Source organism: Coregonus clupeaformis, chromosome 26, assembly GCF_020615455.1.
Source record: "Coregonus clupeaformis isolate EN_2021a chromosome 26, ASM2061545v1, whole genome shotgun sequence".
NCBI lineage: Eukaryota > Metazoa > Chordata > Actinopteri > Salmoniformes > Salmonidae > Coregonus > Coregonus clupeaformis.
Genome location: NC_059217.1, coordinates 21,049,365 through 21,067,205, shown reverse-complemented (window position 1 = coordinate 21,067,205; position 17,841 = coordinate 21,049,365). Strand labels below are relative to the sequence as shown.

The window sequence follows — 17,841 nt, the reverse complement described above, 5'->3', positions numbered from 1 at the left end:
GTTATTTGCTAGTTATGTTTATTACCTATCCTGTTACACAACACGCGGAAAGCTTGCCGGCTTACTGGCTACATCAAATTCAGGGTACCTGGGTGCCACTGTCGTGTCGATCTCGTTTTGGGAAGGGGGTGCATTGATGGCACAGTTTATTTCGCATGCTTTTTTGTTTTACTAAGAGGCTGTGTAAAAGCTGATTGAAAAGCTGTAAGTAGGCTAAGCCAAAGCAAATAGTAATTATGCTATAACACGTTAATAACCATATTCTTAGCTAACTATACATATTTTCCACACCTTAAAAAATATGATTACCAAAAAGATGTTACAGCTAGGTGGTGCTATGATAGTTATTCCTCCTCAGTGGTCCTTTTCTAATTTGTGGCTAATTATTTTGAGTGGTTTAATATAGTTATCCCATATGAAATTTGAGACATTATCACACCTTTGAAACAAATATACTTATCATTTATTATACAATTCAGCTGAATGTGGAACCCTAAACTGTGCCCCAGATCAAAATATCTCAAAGATCAGATGGACATCAGGAGACATTAACTTTAACAGCTTGACTCCGCTTGTCTGACTTCAGTCCAAATTTCTAGGAACAGTTCATCACCATTCACCACGGTGATGTTACACCTGTTCAACAGAGCCAGGGCAGTTGATGAGTTCTATCCAAGATAGTGACATATCGTCCAGGTGTTAGTTCTCATTAGGCGTGCTGCGCTATATAATTATCTTTAGAGCCGAGTGCCCATACCAGTGAAAACCATGGTGATAATGAGGATAATAGGCACGGAAGTGGCTAATGCAATGACTACAGCGAAGCCCTTCACTGTACTCTGATATTGCATTAATTTCTTGAATAATTTGTCTCCGCTGACAATTTATATGCAGTTTGGTTGGGTTGCCTTTCAAAGATTTTGTTTTTTTGTCTCTGGTCCCAACTGAGTTCATCCTAAACTAATGACAGCTGTCAGACGCTCCTTTGTGAGACCTGTTTGCTGTAGTTGCAACAGTTGTTAATAATCTTTGTGGCATGAAAATGCACTCTTTTAATTAACTATTTTAATTAAATATCTGTTTTCTGGTAATGGAATACACCGTCACAGGTGCACTTCCCCATAGGATGCCTCTCCCAAGGCGGAGAACTGAATGATTCATGTTGAGATGTATTATTGATGAAGCCCAATACCTGTTTCCTTTCATGTGAAATGGGGAGTATATTTTGTGTATTTTCATTAGCCAGTCTGTATATTTATGAGAGTTAGGTTGATGGTGGCTTTTTGAGTGCCATCTCTTAATGGGTCTTTTGTTGAAGGTTGTTAGTCTGCTACTCCACTAAATAGGCCTATAGGGACTGTGCTCTTAAAGTTTCCTTCAAAACTAAACTAAATTTCTTGCAGTCTAATTCTTATTTTACTAATACACCCTGATCTTGAACAAGGATAAAATCAATGTTTAAGGGATTACTGCACTTTTTTTTGACAAAGTAGCCTAATTCTGAAGTAATCTAGCTTTGATTGGTCTACAAAGAAAATAAATGTCCCTGAACCTCCATGCAGCCAGAATCCGATCGTGCTGCTGTTATGTTTACATGGCAACTTGATATATAAATACACCCAAAGTCATGGAAAGTGAGGGGATGGGTTGGGCCAGGGGGTAACGTGTTATTCTTTTAAAAGTCAGTGTTTTTAATCAGGTTATTTTCATCTCCCTGGATGTGGCGGGTGTACAAAGTTTTGGCTAGCAGAGGCAGGTCAGGTGGAAAAGGTGCTCAATAGAGGAGAGTGAGACGGAATGGAAAGAAGCTGGTACTGACTAGTTAAACCCATTCTGAGGTTTTGTACTAATTGTATTTTGGGAAGTGGGTGTCTTTCTTGTGCTCCATTGAAAATGACATCTTTCCTCTTGAGTAGCCTTCTTAATCAACAAACATCAAAACCTTTTTTAAGGCATGCTCAAGCAACAAACAAAAAAAAACATTTGGATCAGGTGAAGGAATACATGCTGTTTGAGTTTACTGGGTAACTTTCAACATATATTTTCTTTTGGTCTGCCAGTGGCTTCGTTATTGACACAGCCTACATACAGCCTGTGATTGTGGTCATACTTCGGTGCCTCCCAGCGATGAATGCCACTGTGACCTGTGATTCACCACTGCTGCCTGTGGTCCAGGTTTAGTCCTGTCTGTACTCTTCCTATGGACCCCTGTCTTAAGCATCCACTCTGGTGTTGCTTTTGTGATGGTTTTAGCAGTGTCCACAGTAACCCTATACCATGTTGAGGTTTTAAGGTCCCTGGTACAGTGCAGCTCTCAAATGGACAGCTGCAGTGGTCCCTGTGGGTGGGGGGAGGTCAAATGTCCACTGTGTGTATGTGTTTATGCTGTATTTAGCTAATCTGGATGAGTTCCAGCACTGAGGAGAGGCGCTCAGTCTAATACCCGGCCAATGGCTGCCTGATAAGTTATTGAGTGTCTGCACAAAATCAGACCACTTGATAGAAGCAATTCTGCATGTCACAAATGAACAATGTTAAGAACATACTTTTTTCAAAGAATTGTCATCACGACAGAGTAGGCTAATCTCGATTGCTGGCAATGGTTCACTGCTGGAGCATTTGCCAGAACCCAGTCAATCAATGTGTGGTGCTGATGGCCCATTTTTTTTTACACGAGTTATCAGCCATTCAATTATTTTAGTAGCTTTTGATTCACATCCTATTTTAAAAGCCAATAGTTGGTGCACTAGCAGCAGCATGCCTAATTTATGTAGATGTCATCACTGTTGTTTTTACAGTTATGGTGTTAAGATCCAAGAGCATTTAAAATTGGAATTCGTCCTTGCTGTGCTTACTGAGCCATCTGGTCTCTGTACATTTGATTATCTGACATTAACTCTGATTTTAATGAGATTTGCCAAACCTCCAGTCAGAAATGTCATGAATTCACTGAACAGAGCAGAGGCACAGAGAAGAAGATTAATACCTTTGGGGAGTTGTTAATGTGTACATGGAAAGTAATGGTGTGGCGGTTTTCTACATAAGAAAGGGGCAGGACTCAGGTTGTTTTTTTCTCTGTTGTTATTACAGTTAACTCTTAACTCCGCCACCACTTGTACAAAACCAACGAGGGAAATTCTTTAATTTCAAGTGTCCACGTGCAGTAAATCTGTTTTGTCTTGCAGACAGTGTTAAGTTGTCGACACAGGTAGTGCGATTTGGAAATCACAAAGTAGGTTTTTGTCTCCAAGCTACTGAGAACCAGTCTCACCAGGTACAAAAAACGTAACCCATGATTGGCTCTCAGTAGCAACAGGTTAAAACTTGTTGTGAAATTAAATGTTTTTCAGTTGTTTTCTCTCTCTCGTCACCAGGGGCATTCTTTACATTCCACCTGATTTGTATCGTAGCTACACAACTGCTAATTAAATTTCCTGCCACAAACAGCAGACAGGGTTCTGACATTTGCATCACAATGATGGCCCCCCCTCAACTTTTTTCAGCCAGAGACCGTAGACCTCCCCCAACCCTCTCTCCACTTTCTCTCTCTGGTTCTTTTCTTTTGTGGAGTTTTCCTTAGTCCAAATATTTATTTTTATGTGGATGTTTTCATTTCTCATGTTAAAAAAGCAACAAGTATGCACGCATTACTGCACATCACGTTTAGATAAAAGTGTCTGATAAATGGCATATATTATATACAGTGAGGGGGAAAAAGTATTTGATCCCCTGCTGATTTTGTACGTTTGCCCACTGACAAAGACATGATCGGTCTATAATTTTAATGGTAGGTTTATTTGAACAGTGAGAGACAGAATAACAACAAAAAAATCCAGAAAAACCCATGTCAAAAATTTTATAAATTGATTTGCATTTTAATGAGGGAATTATGTATTTGACCCCTCTGCAAAACATGACTTAGTACTTGGTGGCAAAAATCACAGAGGTCAGACGTTTCTTGTAGTTGGCCACCAGGTTTGCACATATCTCAGGAGGGATTTTGTCCCACTCCGCTTTGCAGATCTTCTCCAAGTCATTAAGGTTTTGAGGCTGACGTTTGGCAACTCGAACCTTCAGCTCCCTCCACAGATTTTCTATGGGATTAAGGTCTGGAGACTGGCTAGGCCACTCCAGGACCTTAATGTGCTTCTTCTTGAGCCACTCCTTTGTTGCCTTGGCCGTGTGTTTTGGGTCATTGTCATGCTGGAATACCCATCCACGACCCATTTTCAATGCCCTGGCTGAGGGAAGGAGGTTCTCACCCAAGATTTGACGGTACATGGCCCCGTCCATCGTCCCTTTGATGCGGTGAAGTTGTCCTGTCCCCTTAGCAGAAAAACACCCCCAAAGCATAATGTTTCCATCTCCATGTTTGACGGTGGGGATGGTGTTCTTGGGGTCATAGGCAGCATTCCTCCTCCTCCAAACACGGCATGTTGAGTTGATGCCAAAGAGCTCGATTTTGGTCTCATCTGACCACAACACTTTCACCCAGTTCTCCTCTGAATCATTCAGATGTTCATTGGCAAACTTCAGACGGCCCTGTATATGTGCTTTCTTGAGCAGGGGGACCTTGCGGGCGCTGCAGGATTTCAGTCCTTCACGGCGTAGTGTGTTACCAATTGTTTTCTTGGTGACTATGGTCCCAGCTGCCTTGAGATGATTGACAAGATCCTCCCGTGTAGTTCTGGGCTGATTCCTCACCGTTCTCATGATCATTGCAACTCCACGAGGTGAGATCTTGCATGGAGCCCCAGGCTGAGGGAGATTGACAGTTATTTTGTGTTTCTTCCATTTGCGAATAATCGCACCAACTGTTGTCACCTTCTCACCAAGCTGCTTGGCGATGGTCTTGTAGCCCATTCCAGCCTTGTGTGGGTCTACAATGTTGTCCCTGACATCCTTGGAGAGCTCTTTTGTCTTGGCCATGGTGGAGAGTTTGGAATCTGATTGATTGATTGCTTCTGTCTCTCACTGTTCAAATAAACCTACCATTTAAAATGATAGACTGATAATTTCTTTGTCAGTGGGCAAACGTACAAAATCAGCAGGGGATCAAATACTTTTTTCCCTCACTGTATTATAACAAGTATGACCATGAACTTGCTTCAAAATAATAACGGTATGTCCATTGAGAAGAGATTTGCTTAGATTTGTGAGCAGGCTACTTACCGTTTCTTTGCTGTCTGCATGGCTGCACTTCAGAAGCAATTTAATAAGAGGATTTGACAAGGAACAGGGGCAGAGGAGGCTCGCAGGCCTTGCAGGTGGAAGGCTTCCTGGGTTTAGGGCTGAAAGTAGGGCTGTGGTGGTCATGACATTTTGTCAGCCGGTGATTGTCAAGCAAATAACTGCCGGTCTCATGGTAATTGACCGTTAATTAACAAACACATTTAGCAGCTCCTGGCATCCACGCATAGCCTACAAGCCACTGATAGAACATCTACATTTTAAAAAGTCTAATAAATCCATTTAATATAGCCCATACCATCACAATAAATCTGTTATTTATTTTAGACAGGTCTAAAGAAACACAATATGAAGAAAATGTAGTTTATTTCAGAAGAACAGAATAGCATACTCTGAGTTGTCCTTATGTTAGGCCCTGATCTGACTATGTCATATGGCTGTGGGCTATACTAGTTCATTTAGCTTAGATTAGTTTAGAATTCCATGGCATTATTTTGTAGTATGAAGAATACAATTGAACATAGCTGAATAGAATAGAAAGGATATTTTCTCCAAAATATTTGAGGGAGTACGCACAAGGCTATTCTGTGTTGAATGGTTAACAAAGAAACAGGTCCTCCTATATGCTTAATTTAGAGTTATTTATGCAACTGTAGTTGTGATCCAAACGTTGGGTTATATGTTTTGACTTTTAATACATTCTAAGGCTGCATGATGCGACTCTAATGATGATTTGAAAAAAGTTGCATGAAAGGCATGAGCTCTGCTTTGTTTTTTGCGCGGGCTGCACAGTCTCTGCAACAGTCTCTCATTCATAATTTGACAAGCACTTGATAATGCCTCGAATTTCCCGTCAGCATCCCCTTTGTTTGGCCGTAATGCCCCTTAAAAAATCCATGCCTTTTGCAACCAGTGGCCATTGTGCCCTTGGGCTGAATATAATAATTATAATTATCTTCTCCCGGCTGCGTGCTCCGAAACACCTCGCACTCACATGGCTCTCTCAGATATATACATTCTTATTAGCCAATGCCCGTCACATGATCGGGTCCTTCTCACAGGCTACAAGTGAAGACAGACACATCGGGGACGCAACTGCGCGTGTCCTTATCGAATTCCAAGGCGCATATTGAAGATGTTGGAAGAACTGTCCACATTTACTTTTTGTCAGCAACAAGATGAGTAGGCCTAACGAACAGAAAAATCACTAGCCTATGTCCATGTACTATCCCCCATAGTACAAATGTTGACCTATTCTGTGAGAGAAATAAATATTCCAAACATAGTCTGGGACAGTTGTGGGATGCAATAGATCCCAAATTAATACACCCACTCGCATCAAAAAACATTTTAAAAGCAATGAGGCTGACGCAACAGATCAGAACGTTTATCTTAAAATGTTGATAAACTATTAGGCTATTTCTTCACATTATGAGCGCAGCAATGTGCACACGGCTGTAGGCTATAAGCGCGAATGTTCCAAAATGCAATTAACGGGAAAACACCATTCTCAAAAGTGACCGCAAATGCGATTATGCATGAAATGCTTTTATTATAAAGGAGCATTTTTATGGTGAAAATCTTCCCCAAACTTCATACTCACGCGTTGCATATGTATGCCAGTTAGGCTCTACACCCGTTGTAAAGTGGATTCATGTGCTTAATTTTAAGAAGTTATTTGGCCACTTAAGTTGTGATACAAACCTTATTAAAACATATAGGCCTATGGGCTAGGCTACATGAGGTGTGCGACTATGATTTGAAAAAGTTGCTAAAAAAGGCATGCGCTGTTTCTTTCCTTAATGCACACAAGCTGGGCGTCATTCACAAATGATAGGCTAATATTGGCACCCCATCACACTATTCTTGATTTAATCTTGTCTTTAAATATACTAAATAATATGTGTGAAATTTGTTTTGATTTAGAATGGACCATTATCATGCACCTGTCTCGAAACAGGGACAGGGGAAAAAATGTATGTAATCTATGCGCTTAAATAGCGAATGGAGGACGCTTTTCCCGTGGTTCATTTCATCATGCCAGCCAGGTAGGCTATACTCCTGTTGTAAAGAGAAGCAATGTGTTTAATATTAGGAAAGTTGAGAAATAAAAATAATAGGCCTAGCCTATAGAAAGCTGATGGGATCCTCCTCTTTTTAATAGAGGCCATCAAAACTCTGTTTTCTCACGCAATTGCATAGCCTATAGAAATGTTGCGCAACATGAGCTCATGGGCTCTCATTAAGTGTTTGATTAGACTTTCGATAACATTTGCATTGATGTCAGAGTGATTAGAGGGACAATGGAGTGCTGAGTACCAGGCAGTTAGCAAATTTGGTAGGATACTAATGACCATCAGCAGCAACAGAGCTAGGAGAAGCATAATTACCGTGACTAAACGGTCACGTGGAATTTGACTGCCATCATGACTCGTGACCGCCGGTGTGGCGGTAATATCGGTCACCGTAACAGCCCTAGCTGAAAGCACTCCTCAAATTGTCCTTCAGACAAATTGTAGCATTTTTCTTCCTCTAATCAACATGAACCCATGAGTCACAATGATAAGACATCCAAAAAGTTCCTCTCTGACACAACAGCCAGTAAGACTACATTAACCATTTTAAATGTTTGATTTATTAAGAAATTGACATTGACTGATGTCATATACAACCACACAGTCATGTTGTCATTAAATGTAGGAACCAACACCCATCTGTAATATCTTCTTACTACTAATAAGTTCTTAATATCAACTCAGGAAGAGGCCCATCATATTGCTGTTAGATTTTGGCGTGTTAGCTGAATTAATAGATAGATTATATTGAACCTTGCTGCCATTTAGCAGTCACGGAGATTGTGATGTTGTATTGTAAGGATAAAACAGACTGGTTGAGTCACATTCATCGGATAGTAGAAGACTAGAAGTGGTCAGCATACTATCCATTGCATGATAAACCATTTGTACGTTTAATGGGGAAACCATTTACTGGGTGACTCATTGGTTTGTTTAACGTATTGCTTGTGAAATTGTATGATCAATTACTGTGTGTCATGTCTGCATGGAGTGAATCCCCTGTCAAGGAAATGCAGATTCCTCTTGTGAGATAAAACCTGCTACTTGGGTTCAGAGGCCAGGATGATAGCTGGAGCACTACCTCTGCCAGCTACTGAGGTCATCTCTCCGGTATCTCTCAGTCTGGAAAAAATGATTCACCCCTGCACAAGAGCAACTGAAAAGAGATCTGAAATGTGCTTTGTCTGTTTTGACTGCTCTCAGCCTTTCTTCTACAGGCAGTTACCGCTTGCATACTTTAGTCTTTGAAAGTGAAAAGATAATATGCACATCTCGACAGGAAGCTAATGTGGGTTTATATTTAGATATGCCTGGGATGTGATTATGAAAAGTCATAGTCCATGGCTTACTGTGATAGTGAACTTGCAAAGCAGCAGAGGCACTGAATTTATTTGAGCCTTATGTTCATTAGGAGTTATCCAGAAACCCTTGAATTAAATATTTTCTCAAATTACAGCTGCAAGATTAGTCAACCTACCTTAATGGATATGTGCTTGGGTTTTAGGACCAGGTTAACACGTTAGTGAGCCCAGAGCACTAAAGCAGTTCCACCTACAGTTTAGGGAAAGTCTGGACCAGGGTTTCCGTTAGCCGGTATACAGTGAGGGAAAAAAGGATTTGATCCCCTGCTGATTTTGTACGTTTGCCCACTGACAAAGACACGATCAGTCTATAATTTTAATGGTAGGTTTATTTGAACAGTGAGAGACAGAATAACAACAAAAAAATCCAGAAAAATTATAAATTGATTTGCATTTTAATGAGGGAAATAAGTATTTGACCCCCTCTCAATCAGAAAGATTTCTGGCTCCCAGGTTTCTTTTATACAGGTAACGAGCTGAGATTAGGAGCACACTCTTAAAGGGAGTGCTCCTAATCTCAGCTTGTTACCTGTATAAAAGACACCTGTCCACAGAAGCAATCAATCAATCAGATTCCAAACTCTCCACCGTGGCCAAGACCAAAGAGCTCTCCAAGGATGTCAGGGACAAGATTGTAGACCTACACAAGGCTGGAATGGGCTACAAGACCATCGCCAAGCAGCTTGGTGAGAAGGTGACAACAGTTGGTGCGATTTATTCGCAAATGGAAGAAACACAAAATAACTGTCAATCTCCCTCAGCCTGGGGCTCCATGCAAGATCTCACCTCGTGGAGTTGCAATAATCATGAGAACGGTGAGGAATCAGCCCAGAACTACACGGGAGGATCTTGTCAATGATCTTGGGACCATAGTCACCAAGAAAACAATTGGTAACACACTACGCCGTGAAGGACTGAAATCCTGCAGCGCCCGCAAGGTCCCACTGCTCAAGAAAGCACATATACAGACCCGTCTGAAGTTTGCCAATCTGAATGATTCAGAGGAGAACTGGGTGAAAGTGTTGTGGTCAGATGAGACCAAAATGGAGCTCTTTGGCATCAACTCAACTTGCCGTGTTTGGAGGAGGAGGAATGCTGCCTATGACCCCAAGAACACCATCCCCACCGTCAAACATGGAGGTGGAAACATTATGCTTTGGAGGTGTTTTTCTGCTATGGGGACAGGACAACTTCACCGCATCAAAGAGACGATGGACGGCGCCATGTACCGTCAAATCTTGGGTGAGAACCTCCTTCCCTCAGCCAGGGCATTGAAAATGGGTCGTGGATGGGTATTCCAGCATGACAATGACCAAAACACACGGCCAAGGCAACAAAGGAGTGGCTCAAGTAGGAGCACATTAAGGTCCTGGAGTGGCCTAGCCAGTCTCCAGACCTTAATCCCATAGAAAATCTGTGGAGGGAGCTGAAGGTTTGAGTTGCCAAACGTCAGCCTCGAAACCTTAATGACTTGGAGAAGATCTGCAAAGAGGAGTGGGACAAAATCCCTCCTGAGATGTGTGCAAACCTGGTGGCCAACTACAAGAAACGTCTGACCTCTGTGATTTTTGCCAACAAGGGTTTTGCCACCAAGTACTAAATCAGGGGTCAAATACTTATTTCCCTAATTAAAATGCAAATCAATTTAACATTTTTGACATGTGTTTTTTCTGGATTTTGTTGTTGTTATTCTGTCTCTCACTGTTCAAATAAACCTACCACTAAAAGTATAGTCTGATCATGTCTTTGTCAGTGGGCAAACGTACAAAATCAGCAGGGGATCAAATACTTTTTTCCCTTCATAGGTACACTTCAACTGTGAGAGACATAATCAAAACAAAAAAAATCCAGAAAATCACATTATATGATTTTTAAGTAATTCATTTGCATTTTATTGCATGACATAAGTATTTGATCACCTACCAACCAGTCAGAATTCCGGCTCTCATAGACCTGTTAGTTTTTCTTTAAGAAGCCCTCCTGTTCTCCACTCATTACCTGTATTAACTGCACCTGTTTGAATAATAATAATAATAATAATAATAATATGCCATTTAGCAGACGCTTTTATCCAAAGCGACTTGCAGTCATGCGTGCATACATTTTTTTGTGTATGGGTGGTCCCGGGGATCGAACCCACTACCTTGGCGTTACAAGCGCCGTGCTCTACCAGCTGAGCTACAGTACACTCGCTCTACACTCGTTACCTGTATAAAAGACACCTGTCCACACACTCAATCAAACAGACTCCAACCTCTCCACAATGGCCAAGACCAGAGAGCTGTGTAAGGACATCAGAGATAAAATTGTAGACCTGCACAGGCTGGGATGGGCTACAGGACAATAGGCAAGCAGCATGGTGAGAAGGCAACAACTGTTGGCGCAATTATTAGAAAATGGAAGAAGTTCAAGATGACGGTCAATCACCCTCGGTCTGGGGCTCCATGCAAGATCTCACCTCGTGGGGCATCAATGATCATGAGGAAGGTGAGGGATCAGCCCAGAACTACACGGCAGGACCTGGTCAATGACCTGAAGAGAGCTGGGACCACAGTCTCAAAGAAAACCATTAGTAACACACTACGCCGTCATGGATTAAAATCCTGCAGCGCACGCAAGGTATCTCTGCTCAAGCCAGCGCATGTCCAGGCCCGTCTGAAGTTTGCCAATGACCATCTGGATGATCCAGAGGAGGAATGGGAGAAGATCATGTTGTCTGATGAGACAAAAATAGAGCTTTTTGGTCTAAACTCCACTCGCCATGTTTGGAGGAAGAAGAAGGATGAGTACAACCCCAAGAACACCATCCCAACTGTGAAGCATGGAGGTGGAAACATCATTCTTTGGGAATCTTTTCTGCGAAGGGGACAGGACGACTGCACCGTATTGAGGGGAGGATGGATGGGGCCATGTATCGCGAGATCTTGGCCAACAACCTCCTTCCCTCAGTAAGAGCATTGAAGATGGGTCGTGGCTGGGTCTTCCAGCATGACAACGACCCGAAACACACAGCCAGGGCAACTAAGGAGTGGCTCCGTAAGAAGCATCTCAAGGTCCTGGAGTGGCCTAGCCAGTCTCCAGACCTGAACCCAGTAGAAAATCTTTGGAGGGAGCTGAAAGTCCGTATTGCCCAGCGACAGCCCCGAAACCTGAAGGATCTGGAGAAGGTCTGTATGGAGGAGTGGGCCAAAATCCCTGCTGCAGTGTGTGCAAACCTGGTCAAGACCTACAGGAAACGTATGATCTTTGTAATTGCAAACAAAGGTTTCTGTACCAAATATTAAGTTCTGCTTTTCTGATGTATCAAATACTTATGTCATGCAATAAAATGCAAATTAATTACTTAAAAATCATACAATGTGATTTTCTGGATTTTTGTTTTAGATTCCGTCTCTCACAGTTTAAGTGTACCTATGATAAAATTACAGACCTCTACATGATTTGTAAGTAGGAAAACCTGCAAAATCGTCAGTGTATCAAATACTTGTTCTCCCCACTGTGTATATATATATATATATATATATATATATATATATCTCCTTACCATACACATATACAACCCCACCACCCCTTCCCTAATTGGAGTAAACTAGTGAACAACAATGCTTAGGCCTCTACTTCCAGCTTATACATACTATATACATTTTATGGACACAGTCAATTTTACAATAATTATATTTTGTTTGTTTTTACTCCTGAACTTCCTCTACCCTCAACCTCTCTGATCATTTTCATGATGTCCATCCGGTTTGTTTCTAAATGCCATATCTTTCTAACTGTGCTCTTTCACAAAATCTCTCAACCTATATACTTATTATGGACACAGTATGCTTTACATTAGTTATCTTGTTGTTATTAGTTGTTGTTAGTTGTTTTTAGTCCCATCCTTCAACTTCAAATAACACCATCCATATTGGATTTCTATTTGCCATATATTTTTCAACTGTACTGTGATGTTTTACAAAAGTTTTGAACCTTTCTATTCTCATTGTTTCTACAGTTTGTGAATTGAAAATAAACATTTTTGCTAAAAGTATTATTATATTATTGATCGATTGACTGACCTTTCAGATCACCCAGTAGTGCTATCTGCAGGGTCAGCTCCATGCAAATATTGCAATCCTTCAGCCATTCCTGGACCTGTGTCCAAAAACAAGCTACAAATGGACAGTACCAAAACTAATGATTCTGTCTCTTCACAGCCAAATCTGCAGAGCTGGGAAGATTGTATCCCCCATACAAATAACATTCTATTGGTAGCAAGAATTTTATATAGTAATTTAAATTGAAAAATTATAGGTTTTGAATCCGGCGTCGTTTTGCGTATCAGTTCATAAACACTATGCCATGGAATCGGTACGTCAAAAATCTCATTCCAACTATTTTGCAATCTGTATGGGACGGCTGTCAATCTTTTGGTCCTTAAATGAAACTGGTAAACTTGTTTATTCATCACAATTTTCTTTAACCAATTATGGTCTTTAATGCAAGGCCGACAGACAAGTTCCTTACTTTTTCCTCCTTCCACTTTCCTCTTCCATTTTTGTGGTAATGCTGCAATTAGTTGGTTGTAATTTTGGGTAGAGCAGACATTTCCATATGTTTTTGTTAGTAGCTTGTAAAATAAAATGGTTTTTTATCTATTAGTATATTTGAGTTTAACCAAAATATTTGTTGCATTCTGTAATTTCTGGATGATTAAATTGAAATTGCAACCAACTTTCTATGGCTTGTTTTTAGAAATAGTGATATTTGGGAGATGATTTCCTTTTCAAATAACTGAAAGTGAGAGGTTGTAATCTGAATAAAAGGGTTCTACTAAGCTAACATATGGAATTGTTTTAAGGTTGTCATACCATGGACCATTTAGCTATTTGATTTTAAATTTTAGGACCCCTTTAGGTATAAAAATATATATGTAAAATATAGAATTTGGCCTTTACTACTATGGCCAATAGAAACACATTGAATAACACATTAATAAATGGCAATAAAGACAGTAAAAAATAAGGAATAAGGTTTTGAAGTGTCTTTTATATCTATGAGATATAAGAAAGCTCAGCAAATATTTTAGTTTTTTTGGACACATATTTAACCTCTTAGTTTTGTTGCCACAAAACTACCTCCATATTTCCATTAATTTGTTATGGGTCACCTTCAGATGAGTCCCGTGACACTTGTGGGGGTCGTAGAGAACACCATAGTGCTCGTCAGAGTCTCACCTTTCCATAGGGAGGTCATTTTAGTTAGTAGGCCAAACGTTCGGACGCTACAGACGTTTTCGTGAGAAGACCGAGTTTCAGGATGTGTCTTGGTCTGACAAACCTTCCACTGCAGATGTTGAAGGGCGACATAGGAGGATGCGGTGGATTAAGACGCTGCCCATGCAACCCAAAAAAAGATATCTAGTTTAAATTGACAGACTGATGTGGATTTTTTTTTATTATGTTCATTAGATTGACGCATAGGCTCTTAAGGATTAAGATGAATTACAATACTCTAAATGTGATTTTTAGCGTTACACACCCAATGCATATACACTGCCGGTCAAAGGTTTTAGAACACCTACTCATTCAACGTTTTTTCTTTATTTTTACTATTTTCTACATTGTAGAATAATAGTGAAGACATCAAAACTATGAAATAACACATATGGAATCATGTAGTAACCAAAAAAGTGTTAAACAAATAGCCACAGCTTTGTACATTCTTGGCATTCTCTCAACCAGCTTCATGAGGTAGTCACCTGGAATGCATTTCAATTAACAGGTGTGCCTTCTTAAAAGTTAATTTGTGGACTTTTTTCCCTTAATGCATTTGAGCCAATCAGTTGTGTTGTGACAAGGTAGTGGGGTATACAGAAGATAGCCCTATTTGGTAAAAGACCAGGTCCATATTATGGCAAGAACAGCTCAAATAAGCAAAGAGAAACGACAGTCCATCATTACTTTAAGACATGAAGTCAGTCAATATGGAACATTTCAAGAACTTTTCAAGTGCAGTCGCAAAAGCCATCAAGCGCTATGATGAAACTGGCTCTCATGAGGACCGCCACAGGAATGGAAGACCCAGAGTTACCTCTGCTGCAGAGGATACGTTCATTAGAGTTACCAGCCTCAGAAATTGCAGCCCAAATAAATGCTTCACAAAGGTCAAGTAACAGACACATCTCAACATCAACTCTTCAGAGGAGACTGTGTGAATCAGGCCTTCATGGTCGAATTGCTGCAAAGAAACCACTACTAAAGGACACCAATAAGAAGAAGATACTTGCTTTGGCCAAGAAACACGAGCAATGGACATTAGACTGGTGGTAATTTGTCCTTGGGTCTGGAGTCCAAATTGGAGATTTCTGGTTCCAACCGCCATGTCTTTGTGAGATGCGGTGTGGGTGAACGGATGATCTCCGCATGTGTATTTCCCACCGTAAAGCTTGGAGGAGGAGGTGTTATGGAGTGGGGGTGCTTTGCTGGTGACACGGTCTGTGATTTTATTTAGAATTCAAGGCACACTTAACCAGCATGGCTACCACAGCGTTCTGCAGCGATACACCATCCCATCTGGTTTGGGTTTAGTGGGACTATCATCTGTTTTTCAACAGGTCAATGACCCAACACACCTCCAGGCTGTGTACGGGCTATTTTACCAAGAAGGAGAGTGATGGAGTGCTGCATCAGATGACCTGGCCTCCACAATCCCCCGACCTCAACCAAATTGAGATGGTTTGGGATGAGTCGAACCGCAGAATGAAGGAAAAGCAGCCAACAAGTGCTCAGCATATGTGGGAACTCCTTCAAGACTGTTGGAAAAGCATTCCAGGTGAAGCTGGTTGAGAGAATGCCAATAGTGTGCAAAGCTGTCATCAAGGCAAAGGGTGGCTATTTGAAGATTTTCAAATATAAAATATAGTTTGATTTGTTTAACACGTTTTTGGCTACTACATGATTCCATATGTGTTATTTCATAGTTTTGATGTCTTCACTATTATTCTACAATGTAGAAAATAGTAAAAATAAAGAAAAACCCTAATTTCTCAAATGTCCGGTAAATTAGAATTTTGCCGGTCACGTTGTCCAGCGGCAAATTTTCCTAGCAGAAACCCTGGTCTGGACTAAAGCTTAACCCAATGAGCCTTAACCCACTTCATGTTCTTAGTCACAGGTTGTTTTGTTTAAATGTGATCCATCTATGATGATACCATGCAACAGGTCATGTTTTTCTTTGGATTATCAAAGGGAAAGCTGCTCAACTAGTGTAGTAAGAAATCAGAGGAAGACTTCTAACAGAAAGCACACGTAATGTCTAGAAAATGTTGCATGACAGAGTAGCTTTAGGAGTTTTTTCTTTGCATCTTGCTGTGTATGATTCTTTTAAGATGCCGTTCCGACCTCATCTGCTTTGACACTCAGATGGAATGGATTTTCTGGAATGCTTGAAAAGATGTGTCTACAGTGCACACTTCACCCATTACCAGTAGAGTCAAACTGTCTAGGTCTAGACAATGTATTGTTTGTAAAATGTTCTACATTGTCAAACTAAATGGTAATAGGCAACATGGGGAGCTACAAAGCAGTTTATTTGTTTTAATGTTTGCATTATTAGTTCATTATTATAGGAATGCCTTAGGTTGTGTTTCATCTGGTGCCCACAATTGGCTGGTGTATTTGTCTGTGCTGATAATGGCACCAAGTCTATGGTGCCATGCAATGAGTTTATTTGAAATCCAAAATTATTAGAATCAATATTTTTTGCGGACAATGACTTGGTAAAAATACATTGAGCATCACTTAGTGATGTTTCAATTAGCTTTTGTCTAGGCTATATCGCCACCTTCAGATGTGATGGATGTGAAACATAAAACCGTCTCCATGCTAGCTGCCATGTTGGAACAGTTTCGTTGCATTCCACAAACAGTTTTTCTATCTCTATGGGCAACAAGGTGGCATGACAACAAAGACTGATGTTCCCTCCTGCACTCTGTCATCACCCCGCCGGAAAAACAGGAGATAAATGATAATTAAAGAGAGAGACAACCACATGCAACAGATTACTTTCAGGACACTTAATTCATCCCTGCCCTTCTGCTTTGTTTTCCAGCAGGTTGACTGCTCCTCACAACTGTACTTTATTATCCTCTAACACAGTGTTATTCATCTTAGGGGTGTATGTAGAATGGGGATGGGAGGTGGTGGTGGTGGAGGAAATCTGCAAAGGGTTACAGAGGTGGGGGGTTGGGGGAGGTGTATGGGTTAACACAGTCTCCTTGGCAACCGTTTGATAATTCTCTGGCTGTCAGGCCTGCGCTCCACATGGTAACAAATGGCGTGTCGACGAGCTGTGACCAGAGGTGGAAACGGGGAGAGAGTGGATCCAGGATCAGTGGCTGGTTTATCGGCCCCTTGAACAGCACCTCTCATCTGATAGCTGGCCACATCCCCTCCTCTCCCTCCATCTTCGCCATCTGCAGATCCCAAGAGCTGCTTTCATTGGATTAGCCACAAATTCATGAGACAGGCTTGAAGAACAGCCTCTGTCGTGAAAATCTCTTATCATATCTTAATTTGCTTTTTGTGCGTGCGCCTTTGTGCTATGTTTTTTTATTTTTTTTATAGAATAAAAAAGAAGCCAACCTGGGTTTCTTACAATGGGGATGGCTGTTAGATTGGTTACCCAATAAAGATTACATTGATTTAACTTTTTTCAGAGTAGAAAGTCTTATGGAAAGCTTGTTGCTTCTCTTTTGAAGTACATTTATCTGTTATATAACTTAAGGAATAGGCTAGGGATTGGGCGTTGGGGTGGGGGCAGGATATGGTGAACAAAGCAGTGGTGCACAAATGTCCCCCATAGACAGGAGTTTAATGGCAACAAGTGTCCATGCTTTATTGCCTGGTTGTTTCAACTTCCGATGTGCAGTAAAAGCCCCTGGAGTCGGACTAGTCTGTGGCAGTGCTCTCCTCAAGGTGCTTATGTCTCCTTCCTGCTGCATGGATTATACATGTTGGAAAAGTAATCTTTGCTTGGCTTTAAAAGTAATTGTTGTTTTTGGAATGTGGAGGTGTAAGCCAAGCTTCGAGGATCGGCTGTGGCCTTTCTGATGACTTAAACATTCCTCCTTCATTTGACCACTGAGTGCATAAAAGAGAGAGAACAGTTGAAACCAGCATGGAGTTTTTATATAATCTTTCCTCTCCATGGCACAGGAATGAGTCTGC

General features: G+C 41.0%; 1 protein-coding gene across 2 annotated transcripts in view; it reads left to right on the top strand.

The window, feature by feature from the left end:
* The window catches only part of LOC121540296 (DNA-binding protein RFX2), a 56,718-nt gene that overhangs the window by 1,108 nt on the left and 37,769 nt on the right, over positions 1–17,841 (top strand). The window lies entirely within an intron of this gene.